This window comes from Manis pentadactyla, chromosome 2, assembly GCF_030020395.1.
Source record: "Manis pentadactyla isolate mManPen7 chromosome 2, mManPen7.hap1, whole genome shotgun sequence".
Taxonomy (NCBI): Eukaryota; Metazoa; Chordata; class Mammalia; order Pholidota; family Manidae; genus Manis; species Manis pentadactyla.
In genome coordinates, this window is record NC_080020.1 from 159,672,621 (window position 1) to 159,686,314 (window position 13,694).

At 37.6% G+C, this 13,694-nt stretch overlaps 1 long non-coding RNA gene across 3 annotated transcripts in view; it reads left to right on the forward strand.

The window, feature by feature from the left end:
- Positions 1-13,694, forward strand: part of LOC130682556 (uncharacterized) — a 129,977-nt gene that overhangs the window by 86,947 nt on the left and 29,336 nt on the right. For all 3 annotated transcript variants that reach the window (XR_008995772.1, XR_008995773.1, XR_008995774.1), the window contains one exon: positions 7,148-7,197. This is a non-coding gene — a long non-coding RNA (uncharacterized LOC130682556). The remainder of the gene's footprint in view (positions 1-7,147; positions 7,198-13,694) is intronic.

Consider the following 13,694-nt stretch of genomic DNA (forward strand, 5'->3'; position numbering starts at 1 on the left):
GCAAGCTTTAAAAGTTAACTGTGTCTCATAAAAGCTCATTTGGCACGTTACAAGGGTTTGCAGTATGAATTTATCATATGGAATGATCATTTTCCAAGTGCATTGAGAACATACAGCACAATTGGACTTGGAAAGATCAGTTGATCAGTTGAAACAAACTTCATCATTGTAGTTTTAGGATCAATCCACTCAATCTACTTAATGGAGCTCTTCACCTTCTTTACTTATAAAAGAGAAAGGAGTATGGGCCAGAAAGGCTCTGGCCTTGTTTTGAGACAGTCTTATTTGTGGCACTATATCAACTCACTAAGGGAATCTTGGAAAGGATGGATATGAAGGTTCCAGATTTGCACTACAGATTTTATGAAATCCCCCAATTCTTATATCTTTCTCATTATGCTAATAGTTTGCTAGGCTGTTCAGAGCTCAGCAATCACTGCTTTCCTCAATAAATATGTACCTGAAACTGGCTATAAATTGCCCACCAGCTTCTCTCTTCTACTTCAGAAACATGCATTAGAGAAATTCTCTTGTGTATTATGCTTGTCTGAGGTGGTGTGTATGCTATATCGCCTTGTGTACCACCTGTTCCAAACTCCTTTAAGGGTGCCTTCATTTACTGAAGAGGCTGGACACCAAAATATCACATTTCCCAGACTTCCTTGCATCTGAACTTCCAGATGTAATTTAGGACCCACCATTTAGATACACTTGCTTGAGCGTTCAGTCTGTAATTAAGTAAAATTAAAGTAAAATGATAAGTAAAATTAAAATCACCCTATTACAGGGCTTAACTTAATTAATCACCTAATTAAGTTAAGTAGGGAGATAGGCAATAACCCTTGAAACACACATTTCACTGGTGCATCACGCCACTGGAACAGGGCTCCGGGGCCAACAGTTCTGATGGCAGCACCCTATTCCCAGATCCGGACTCAAGCAGCTGAGTCAACAGCTTGCTTTAAGATTCTGCATTGTGGCAAAACTGGCATTTCTTTTGGTGGGCCAGTTCTATGGATTTTCTATGTGGGGTCCTTCTATGAATCTCCACCCAGACCCTACATTGGCAGCTCTTCCAGTGATATGTATGAGCTTCTATTCCCAAGATTAAGTACCTTCATGTTTAAAAGAACTAGTGAACTGAGTTCTCACAGTCATACTGTACTGTTTTGAGATTAGCATGTCCTTGATAGAAAACTACATTTATGAAATGATTTTAGCTATACCACACCTTCTCTTTTATCTCCTTCTTGCTCATAGAGATGAGAACATGAAGACTTATTTTGGAATTAAAAATATCACAGCAGTTCAAGATGGTTTATTCTATAACTCTGGGCAACAGAGCATGTCAGTCTAAAACTATTTTTTTAGGCTCCTATTAGCATAAAGAACCATATTAAGAGCATGCAACACATACCTCCATGCTTGTGCCCCCACATACTGTAGCTGCTCAATCCACACATCTGTTTGGATGCTCCATTGTCAATCAGCTTCCTCCTCCAAATCTAAATCCAAAAGCTTGCTAATAAAAACAAAAGCACAACTGACTCTGACACTAATATGTATTATCATTTCTTTATGTCATATGTTATTCTTACTTTAAAATCATTCCTAATAACAAAAAAGACTGTCTTATTCTTCTCTCACAACTATATTTCATCAAGAGAAACATGGTACATTGGGGCCAAACAGGTCCTACTCTGCTGCATTCCAGTTCTCTGTAAAAGCCTTTCACTGTCCTTAGTCTCCTCTTCTGAATAATAGGCACATTAATGTGCCTACTCTGTAATGTTGGGAGACAATTCAGTGAGCACATTCATTCATCAGTGGTGAGTGGCATGATAGGTGCTCAAATATTGTGGCTTCCTGTCTGCTGTCATCATTCTTATTCCAGCCACTGACTTCATATCATGTATTTCAATGACCTCTGAATGGTTCTGGCTGGGGCAGAAGATATTTGGATAGAGAGACCATCCTTGAAGAAGCCTCTAGGTGGGAAGGGCAAGGTGTCTACAGGAAAACATGTGGTTGTAGGTTTGCTCCATAGGCTCCTCCCATATTCCATCAAAGTGGCTTTAAGCCATTACTGATAAGACAAACCACGGGCAACAACCTCTTCCCGTTCAAAGATTTGTAATCTTTAACTCTTATGGAACCATTACATTTTTCACATTTATATGTTTTCCTAATTACATATAAGGTGGGCGGGGACCTTCTGCCATTCCTTGCTGCATACCACACTATAGATATCCGTTAAAAAGCCTTACTGACCTAACCTGACATCTAGAGTTTTAGAATAAGCCACATGCTTGAATCACTGTAATATTTCTAAATTCCAAAATTAATCCCTCCTATCTAATCTCTGTCTTTCTGTCTTTTTATTTATTTTATTCTTTGGTATACTCTTCAAATATAACATTTTTTTTTACACAAATAGGTAACATGTTATTCAAACCTCTTGCTACCAGAAGTGAAATCTGTCCAGTCTTAGAAAAAGAGCTGTTTCTTTAGTTGCACTCAGTCTCAAAAATTCTGATTTCCTGGTGCTAAAAGGCCAGTCTTAGAATTACCACCTTGCCAGAGGCAACCAAAGGCAACAGTGAGGGTAATCAGCTTATAACTAGAACACATCAGACTGTCCCAAAGTTATCTTTTAAGTTTGACACATCTCAAATGTCTCAATAAAAAGTATTTCTGAAGCTTAAATGAGAAGAAGATTCTTAAAAGCACAAAGCTAGCAATAGAGAAAATTTTGTGTTGTACTTTAAAGTAGAACTAATGATGTTCCAGTATTGTTTAGGCAAATACCATGTCTCATTTGCTTAGTGTGTTTTATAAGGTTATTCATACAGTATTTACTGTTAGAGCTCAATAAAATACTAAGTGTCATATATTAGCTCCATTGCTGTGAAGAGGCACATACAGAGGCAACTTTGATGTGTAAAAGTTGCCTAAATATTTAGCTGGAATTAGCCATCTGTTGGCTGAAATGATGATGTACCAACTCCACCAGTGGCTTAAGTAGTTAAGTAGTTAAGTAATTAAGCATGTCAACAGGACTATCAACTTATAAGGAGTCCTTGTTTTCTCAAACATCTTGAAAATACTTACGTAATGTGGACCCTGTTCAAGAAGCTCATTCCTACACGGAAAAGAAGAAAGCCAAAATCTGAGTGCCCAAACTGAATGAAAATGTGTTCATTCCTCCCACTTCATGGAGGTGTCAAAAGACTGTCAGTTTCACAATTTTGCCTCTTGAGCAGATGGGTGGTTAAGGCATTCTATGACATTTGAGAGGAAAATAATTTTAAAATCCTAAAAATAATAATGAACTTCTAAATAAAGTGCATGCTCCAACACACAAGTAAAATATCTTACAGTAGGGATTTCTTTTTAAAATGACTAGAGACCCATTTGTTAGCTAGACCTTTCTTGTTTACAGTACACACACCATCAGGTTTTACAGCAGGTCATAACAAAAGATGACCCTGCAGAATGTTCCAGAATAGCTACATAAGTTGTAGCCAATGAATTTATGTAGTATGAATCCACAGTTTGCTCCCACATTGAATCAACCACAGAAAACAGCTGATGCAGTGAAAAGGTTAAAATTACATTATGAAGCAAGGTTGGGGGAGGTGTAGTTAATTCCTAGCTTTTGTTCCATTCATTCAAAAAGGGCAAATAAAAACATAACACAGGGAGGAAACTCACAACTCATATTTTTACCAGCACCTGAAGGCTACCTGGCTCCCTGAGCTGCCTTTTGATAGAGGATAAAGATTTCCATTCCTTGAATCATCACGCCCATTCAGAGCGCTGTATTTTCCTAACAGTGTTTCTTTGGGTCCACTGGGTAGATAAACACTGCAGCTTAAGGTGTGAACAGTCTATCTAAAAAAGCATGAAAAAGAATATTTACAAGACATTTGTTCCTTCTATCTTTGGTGTCAGATTCAGAAAACCAAGGGCAAAAGAAAAACTCAAAAAGATTTCAAAGCCCACATCAAATTCTGGTTGATGTAACAACACAACTAAGTTCTATAACTACCAGGACTGTTCTAATCAGCAGGTGGCCTTCAGTTTTTAAATGTACTACATATTAATTACACCAGTAATAATGTTCTAAAAAAGAAAATAAAGATAAGGAAAAAAACAAGGATAAAATTTAAATTTCCCTGAAGTCCATTACCTAGTGGTCAGGACTATAATAAACATTTGGCACTAGCCTTCGTGGTGTTTTTCTATACACACATAGTGACATTTGCAAAACTAAGATCATTTTTTACATACTCTTGTGGGCTGCTTTTCCATGTATATTTCTTGACAACTTTCACTGTCATTAGACTTATAATTTTAATGGCTATTAATGCTCATGTGTATATATAGTAGCATAATATAGATACATAGTTCCTACCACATTATATATGCTGTTAAAAGATAAACTGAGGCATATTACAATTTTTAAGCATTTATTTGAGCATACATTGATTCAGATCAGGCAGTGCCAAACTCGAAGTGGTTAGGAGCCAGGGGAAAGACATAGAGAAAGTGAGGAAATAAAGGAAATTACTTGATTGTTACAGCTTAAAGCCAATTGGCTGTTGTGATTGGTTGTCTTTAGCTTTTTGATTTTGTAAGTTTGAAGGACTTGTAGCAAAAAAAGCCTCAGGCTTTGGTTTGCTCACATAGGCTACTTTGGCACAAGAGCCACCTCAGTCTAATGGCCATCTTATTTAGTTAAAATGACAATGCATATAATGTATGTTCCTACTACATTCCAGACAGTATTAGTATTTCACTTGGGTTGTTTCTAATGTTTTGATTTAAATACTGCTCTGATGAATTTTCTTGTATATACAGCATTTTAAATAAGCTAGCTAACTATTTGAAATTGTTTCCTTAAAATTCTTAGAAGTAGAGTTGCCTGGTCAAAAAGGATTTAGGTGCACATTTTTAAAGGTTTTGATATATATTACCAAGTTTTCTTCCAGAAAAGCTTTACCTAATTTAAGTTACCACTAGCAATTATTAGAATGTTCAGTTCTTTTCAAATTGTCAAACCTCAGCTTCATCTTTTCTAACCTTTCCTAATCATATAGGGGAAATGTCATTCATCAGTTTTTCTCTAATTTACACTATTTAGTTATCAGTGAAGCCAAACAACTGTTAATCATTTTGTTGGCAATTTCTACTTCTTGTTTCACGAATCCTTGTTCAAGGCTTTCTTAGCCAGGGTTTAGTTGCACATAACAGAAACCACTACGTCTCTTTTGAGCAATAGGAATTAGAAACTACATGCTTAAAACCCAGAAACACAAACTAAAGGCTGAACGTGTATAACAGAGTAGATGCCAGTGATGACCCACCAGGTTCCCCTTACCAGCCAAGCCACCATCCTCAGCTGCTTTGAGAATTCGCTCACAGCTGCCCACTCCTCCCTAGAATTTTCTTTGGCTGAGTGGAAACTGCTTCTCCCTGGAGGTTAGGCCCCCTCCTCCCCAGAAGAAGCTAGTCAATAAATGACTAACATAAGGTACAAAAAGACAGATCCCTTACCTCAAGGTGGTACAATTGGTGATCCTGAGTTACCTCCAGAGTTACCACTCCCCTCAGATACTGGCCACATTCTTGCTTAGTCTCTCCATATCCCATTCTGCTTCCCCAAGTCCTCTTTTCCTAAGAGCATTCCATCAACAAACCCCTCACACAAAAATCCCCATCTTGCTTCTGCTCAGAGGGATACTGCTGAACATAATGACTATGAGGCCAATACAGCAAAACTGGCCCACCTTGGAGACTTGGGAGTCAGGAGGGCTGCTTCCCCAGTGCTGCTCAAGTTCCAATACATGTGAGCCTAAGAGATGCCCCAGGTGCTTCACCTTAACGTCTATAAGCTGTGCAGCACCCACAGTGCCACCAGTACTGCTGCCACCACAGAAACAACCCACACAGCTGAACTTGCCTGCAGAACCAGCAAGAACAGCAAAACATGGCCTCCACCTCACTGGTTCACTGGTCGCATTTACGTTTTCAAAACATTCCATAACTTCTTCATGGGAGCTTGAACCCAAGTCTTGAGGGAGTCTGACCAAGGTGGTCTCTGGCTTCCCAGTTCCTCTCAGACTGGAAGCCTGTCTGCAGGGCTTTGGAAGGATTTGAGTGGCCAGGGGGCCATGTTCACCACAAGGACCTTTGCTCATTTTCTGTGACGGACTCCTTTCCTCCCACACCATCCCTATAATTCTCAGCTTGCCATTTGTGTCTTAATATTGCTTATGATCATTTTTAACATTCAGGATACATTTTTTTTAATTGCCTTTTTTTGTATAGTTTCTTTTAGTTACCCTTTGAATGGCTTTCCGTATGATGGTTATAAACAAAAATATTTCCTATATTCTAATCTAGTCCTTCCATGGTTTTATTATGTACATTTAACTATTTGAAATTAGATTGGCATATGTAGTGAGTTGAAGACCCTATTTAATATTTTCTTCCAGTGTAGGAATAATTAATTCTTTAATTTCTAACTTGAATCAATACTTTCTGATGTTTTAAGATTTGCACTCAGCTTCCTTGCTTGCCCATCTGCCTGGCACCAGTGCTGCTTGGTTTAAATTGCTGTTGCTGTAGGATACACTGGAACAGCCGATAAAATAAAGCAACCTCGGTCACTCTTCCCAGTTCACTGCCGCATTCCTCAAGATGAACTCATGAATCACTTCATCATGTCCTAGAACGAATCATCTGGGCGTTTCAAGTGCAATTGCATTAAAAGTATAACTAGAAGTGGTAACACACTTATGAGATTAGATCTTGTTTGAGATAATTGGATATTTCTGTATCTTTTTGGTGGGGAGGCACAGTGGTTGACTTTTGCGTTTTTCTCACATAGGTGCCAAAACACTTGTTGTTGTAAATTTTACCTGAATACTTTTTTTTTGTTGTTAATCATTAGGATGGAATATTTATCTCCCCATTTATTTGAGTAAATGGATATTCAAGGAATAGCAAAAGCTTTCAATTTTTACATATCTATATCTTTATCATGGTTTTTTTTTTGTTCTGATGAGGGTGTGGCGAGTCATATTTAGACCTTCTGCTTTCTGTCCACTTTTTCCATGAAAACTTTGTTCTTATGTTTCAGGTTTTTAAAAAAATAAACTTAATGACAGTTCCAGGTGTCACATGCTCGATGTAAGTATCATAAAAATTTTGTTGTCGTTGTTTCAAATACTGATTTTAAATTTAAGCGTTATTTTTTATTTGAATATTGTACCCACTACTTTGATTTTGCTTGTCCATGCTCTTTGCATTTTTTGAAGTTTTCTCTTTTTAAAACATTTTACTGAGGTAATGACTGACATACAAAAAGCTACATGTACTTAACGTATAGAACTTGAAAAGTGTGCAGATAAGTATCTGTCCATGAAAACACCACCATAATTGATGCTCTGAACATATCATCTCCAAAAGTGATGTATTTTGTACAGCCTTTGTATGTTCTTCGGTTTTTAACTTTTCTCAGTTACTTTATTTTAAATGATGTCATGGAGTGCTTTTTGTTTTGTTTTGTTTTGTTTTGTTTTTTAGCATTATCTGAGATATGTAGAAAAAAACTAGCATAGTTCCCATAACATGGGCAAAAATCACAAAGGAGGGAGGGATAAGGTGGGAGCAGTTTGACAGCTGTAGAGGAAAAAAACCCCTCATTTTACACAGAAGGAAGTCCATAGGTGGATTGTGAATAAAGTTGGAACATCTAGAAGTAACAGTATAGAAGCACATTATTGAGAAATTCCAAAATGGATTGCCAGAAGAATCAGGTAAAATATTTAAGCTTTTAAAAATGAATACATCTGGAGACAAGAAGGTCTGCATACTGCTATTTTTTATTAAAAGCCTTGTAAATAATCTGACTTTAAGTATATAAATGTTTTCCTTTGATTAACATAAATTTAAAGCAAACAAAAGAAAAATAAGTTTATACATTGATAATAAAACCATCATAATGGCAGCCTCTTTAAGACTAAAAGGCAAAATCTGTTAAAAATGTTAGCCTTTGAGACAAAGCAGTGTGAGAGGAAGGGGCTAGAAAAATTTATATTTTCCAACTTCCTACACTATTTGATCTTTTTGCACCATGTACACCATTCCCTTCATTATAAAGATGTTAGATATTTGTCTTTTAAAGGGTTTTTAAAAAAGAAAATATAGGAAATATTTTTTAATGAGGAATTTTGTTGAGCTAGAGTAAATAAGCCAATTAGAGACTTGTACTTTATGTTGTGAATGTATGATTAAAATTTATTCATGAGTGGAATTACTTTCAACAAATTAAGGGATCTGAATACTTTAAAAAATTTGTCATTAAATAGGAAATATATATCTCATTTGTGTGATATATTGCAACTAAAAATTATAAATAGCAGGTACCTTTGTTACATATATACACATACATATAAAATGTGTATATATATATATACACCTACATATATATATGTGTGTGTGCGTATATATATATATATACACACACACACATATATATATAAAATGTGTATACACTCACACACACACGTATAATACTTATCTTAGTACAAGTAAATTTAAATCTTACCTTAATTCCAGTTAAAACATTATGTGTCTGTCCTTAGGAGCTTGGGATTTTTCATTCACTGTTTAGCTATTATGCTTCAAATAATGTTGAAAGAGGGTTAGAAAGTGAAAAATATCCCGATATTTTGTGGTGTATGTGTTAGAGAATGTTTTTATTACCTTTATACTTAAGCAAAAGCTTGGCCTTCAGAATCTGCCCCCTTAGCACTCCACTGGGAGGAAGCCAGATAAAGACAGGGTTGATTTCTAGTTGCTAGATCTGTCGGCCATTTGGGGATATTTGGAGAGACGAAGGTCACCTGCATTAAGCTACCTCATTGCTGGGAATATTAGTTTCTTTATTCACAGCACTGGCGGTAGCCACCATCTTTTCTGGTGCTACCACAGACCTACATCCTCAGGAAGCGCCCCTGTGCGTCCTGCTTCTGGCCCATTTCTTTCGTTACAGGCCTAAGGATTGTGAGGCTCCAGCTTTCTCAACTTCTTCCTGCCCAGTGGGCAAAGGTCCTCCAAGTGGACTGTTGACCGTGGGTCTCCCATACATGGATCACTGTTCTACACCCAGGAAACCCACAGTAACAGTCCAGAGTCATTTTGTAGGTAATCCTGCTTCTTAACAGGACCCCCCAAACTTTTTGGTATTTAACATGGTGCATTGCTCAGTATGAGAAAAATTGGTATTTAGAATTCCATATAAATATTTGTTCTACCGTGCAACATAGGACCTCAGCCACATCCGGAGAACTGTGATGGGGTTGAACATACCATGGTTCTTCGACAGACATACCCTCTTAGGCCGAAGGAGTCCTGGGAGTTTCATGAGCTCCCCTATTAGATACAGTGGCTCACACACGCATGATGATCAGCTGACTCCAGAGTGCATGCCCCCGTTTCAGTGGTTGGGATTACATTTCTTCCACAAGCACCTTTCCATTTGGCGGCCAGGTGGAGAAGAGTGTCTCCCTTTCTTAAAGCCCTCTCTGGATGATTAGCCCCTCTCCCATTCCTCCCTCTGAAGCGCTGGGGAAGCTGAAGGGCGCACATGCCTTCCAAGCCTTTCCTTATCATGCTGTCTTTGCTTCCATCTTCCAACCCTTGACTCACGTGTCCAGCGTCAGGCAGATGTGTTCGTTCTGCTGCCTGCTTATTTTTCCTGAAGTGGTTTGCACAGCAGATGCTCCAGTAAGTGTTTTCACCTTAGTCTTTTTACAATTCTGCTTCAAAATAGCAACTGTACACTGCTGTTGCCCTTCAGATTTTCAAAGAACATTCTTCACAGCTCCCTTTCCACCTCGGTGGAGACTGTCCTTTTTTCTCCTGGACACGCGTGCACTTCTCAGGAGCGTCTGTCCCATCATGCTTTTTCATTGCTCCTTTCTTCACATGTAGATACCTTTCTCTAGGTCTGATTACTACATACTTTCTTTTCTAATCTCAGACGTTTTCTAATTCCTAACTGTTAACAGAACAGTTTTGTCGTTTGTCCTTCTCTTCGTAGTGCTATTCTTAGTCCTGGAGGTGGATCATCCAGCTTTTGAAAATGGTATTACAAGGTCAGATACCATCAAAAAGGAAAACCTCATTACATTAAGTATGCATCTCTATTAATTCTATTATAGTAATATCAGCAGTAATTGTGGTTTAAATGATCATATGTGTACCTTTTATAAGCCTAATATGTTATTTTAATAATATCAAATCCATTAAGTGTTAAGTTATTGAAATGCACTTGCTCATTCATGCTACCAATATTTTATGAGCACCTAATTCATGCCAGCTTTGTGCTTGGCACGGCGGTGGATACCACCGAGACTTTTCATGTGTTTACATAGCCTAATACCCTGCCCAGCAAAGGAACAATGTTCACTGAATGTGTGTAGAATATTCTTTGGTAACCAAAACAGCTGCTAAATAAGAGCTCTTCTCTTTGTCATTAAAGAATAATAGGCTACAGCTGTGTTTGTCATGACTTCCAGATGCAGACAACCTGAGATCACATTCAGACTGACACTTACCAGCTATAGGTCCATGGGAGAAATTATTTAACATTAAATCTCAGTTTTCTCACCTATTAATTTTTTGGGAAGATCCAACAAGGCAATGTCTGTAAAATCCTTCTGACAGTGCCTGGCATAGAGTGTGCCTGGCATGTGGGCATATGTTTTAGTTCTTGAGCCATTAGTTTTATTATTACTGCCATGGTGGGTGCAAGATTGGAGGGTCAGGGAAGCCGACTGCTCTAGCATAGAGAAGGGACTATGACACAGGCTTCCCAATATGAAAGTCAGAAAAGATCCTTCTTTACAAGTGGGTGAAGTTCTCAAATTAAAATGTTGTTGAAAAGAGCTGAGGATGTGCTTCTCATGCCAAGTGTGGCTTGTGTTCGAGTTAGGCAGAGATGGGCTCGGTCAGACACCGAGGGTAACCGACCACATACACAAACCCTTTGCACATAGGCTGTTCTGTGCAGTGGGACCTGGATTCCAAGATGGTTTATGGAAACCTATGTAATTATGTCTGTGTTGCTGTGTTCAGATTCAGGGCCAGAATACATGCTGGGTTCCAGGTGTACTTTAATTAAAACCATGTTTGACTCATAAAATATTGAGTAGAGAAAGCCAGTAACTACTTCTGCTCTAATGTTAACGGCAGCCGACTCACTCAGCCGGACACAGCAGGTCCTTTTCTTGGGATGTTCTCTTTTCATACACTGAGGGTGGGATTTTCAATAAAATATAGGATTACCAGGTGAACTTCATCTACACAATCAATAAGGTTTTTTGTAGTCCCAAATCCATCTCAAATATTGTATAGAACATACTTATGCTTATATGTTGTTTATTTGAAACTCAGATTTAACTGGGAACCCTATTTTTCAATTTGTTTTGTTTTGTTTGTTGCTGAATCTGGAACCCTAGATGACAGAGATTCTCCTAGACCATTTACTTTTTTACACTAGAAGAGGCATTAATGAAGTCCCTTTCAAACCATACTTACTAACAGAAAACAAGAATCTGGATCTTTGAAAAAGGCCTCATGAAAACCACTTGGTTCACATGCAAGTTTTATAAAGAAAGTTCCTGAAGTGATTCTTGCGCATGCAGACTTTGGAAAATTATCTAGCATGTGAATGAACATAAATATTTTGAAGTTTATTATCTCCATTATCCTTCACTAGAAACCTATGTGATAAATACAAATATAATCTCACTTTACAGATGAGAAAATTGAGGCAGAGATATTTTAAATCACTTGACTTTACTAGGCTGGGATTCAAGCCCAGTTTTAATGATCAGGATATGTGCTTATTCATAAACACCATGCTATTCTGTCTTCAATTAATGTAATAAGATATAATATCCAAAATTATATTCATAGGCAAGAAATCATGCCTCTTTCTGCTATTTCAAAAAATACTTGGCTAAATTATCAAAGTTCATTAACCAATAAGAGCTAGATGGCATGATATCCCAAATATTATAATAAACACACTGGAAAATGTTTCAAATTGGTCTTTACTTTATCAAGCAAAGATTTTGTTTGCACAGGTAAATTAAACTTGTAATGTCCAAATTAATCTCTACTTGTATTTCCTTTTATGTCACCAATTCCCATGGAGAGGGCCCATACTGAGTCTTGTTTGGACCATATCCAATGGGACCATTGTTGCTCCTTCAGAAATGAATAATCACTCAAATACGAAATAGCTCATGTCCCCCACATTTTAGATGTTTCAATGAATCAAGCAAATACACAAATCTCAGGGCATGAGCTCTGTGTTCACAGGAATCCTGTATGTTCAAATCTCAGACTAGTTTGCTAATAGTTCTACTGAGGATATATCATTCGTTATTTTGTTCCTCTGTCTTATTTAAAAGCTTCTGTTTCCCCCTTTGGCTTTCATCTTTCTGGCATTTCAGTGCTGGCTTGAGGTGGGCTCTGTATAACGGAAGCAGCCTTCATTCTTTTATTGTCAGAGATCTCTACAATTTGAATAGGCAACCCCTCCCTGCTCCAATATTCTTGCTTTGAGAAGTCCCAAAACTTGGTACCCCAGGGCTGTTCCTCATGATTCTTCTTCAAGCTGTGACCTTTAATCAAATGCCTTTCTAAAACCATGCCTATTCTTGGCTTTGGAAATGTGCCAGTCCAAAGACAGGGCAATGTATTATTCCAACCTCATTTTTCTACTCCTCTGTATTTTCTGGGTTGCCATGTCAATCACTCACCCTAAAAGGAAAAGAGAATTTTGAATTCTAAAACAGTGTCACCTACTGGTACCTGGATCCACTAAGCCAGATCTTTCCACTGCAGTCTTATAGGTAATACTTCCCTGTTCCTGGAAATAAAGTTTACTTCCCTCCAGGCTTTCTCTCCATGTAGGACTCTGCCTGCATCCGTTCAGCTGCCTTGAAATTCGAGACCCTAAATAAGTCTGCCTCAAATCCTAAAATGAAATCTTCTTCCTGCCCAGATGAGATTCTATCTTTAATTTCTTCCACTCCATGAGATTGTGTCTACAAGAAAGGCAGTTGAAATAGCAGTTTGAATACTAGAAGAAACTTCCCTAGCATCAAAACAAACGTTCCATCCTCATCAGAGCAAAATCCTTTGAGGGAAATGTAAGCTATTTCCCATAGCATTTCCCAGAATGCTATGTCAGCAGATTGAGATGCTATTATCAGTTATTCAGGTAGAGATTAGCCTCCCAATTCTCAGTCCAGTGCATATTTTTCTTAATCTGCTGAGCCATGCAAGACTGCATTTGGTTGGGGAGATAATTGTATTACAACTGAAGCTGAAAATACAATTAATTATAATATTATGGCCTATTATATCTTAATGTTATTAATAGTAAATATGGAATTGGGGCTTTATGAAAAACTATTGCAGAATTATGAAGAATTTCTGTATTTGTTTATAAAAAATGATGGATGAAACACTCATATTAGCTTTGAGTCTCTCCTGAATCTCCGTATGATATCAGTAAAGGAATTTTTTAAAGTCATAAACTCATAAAGGAAAGGGAAAGGAATGAATAACATTTTAGAAGCTAAGACAAAAGAGTGAGTTATCCC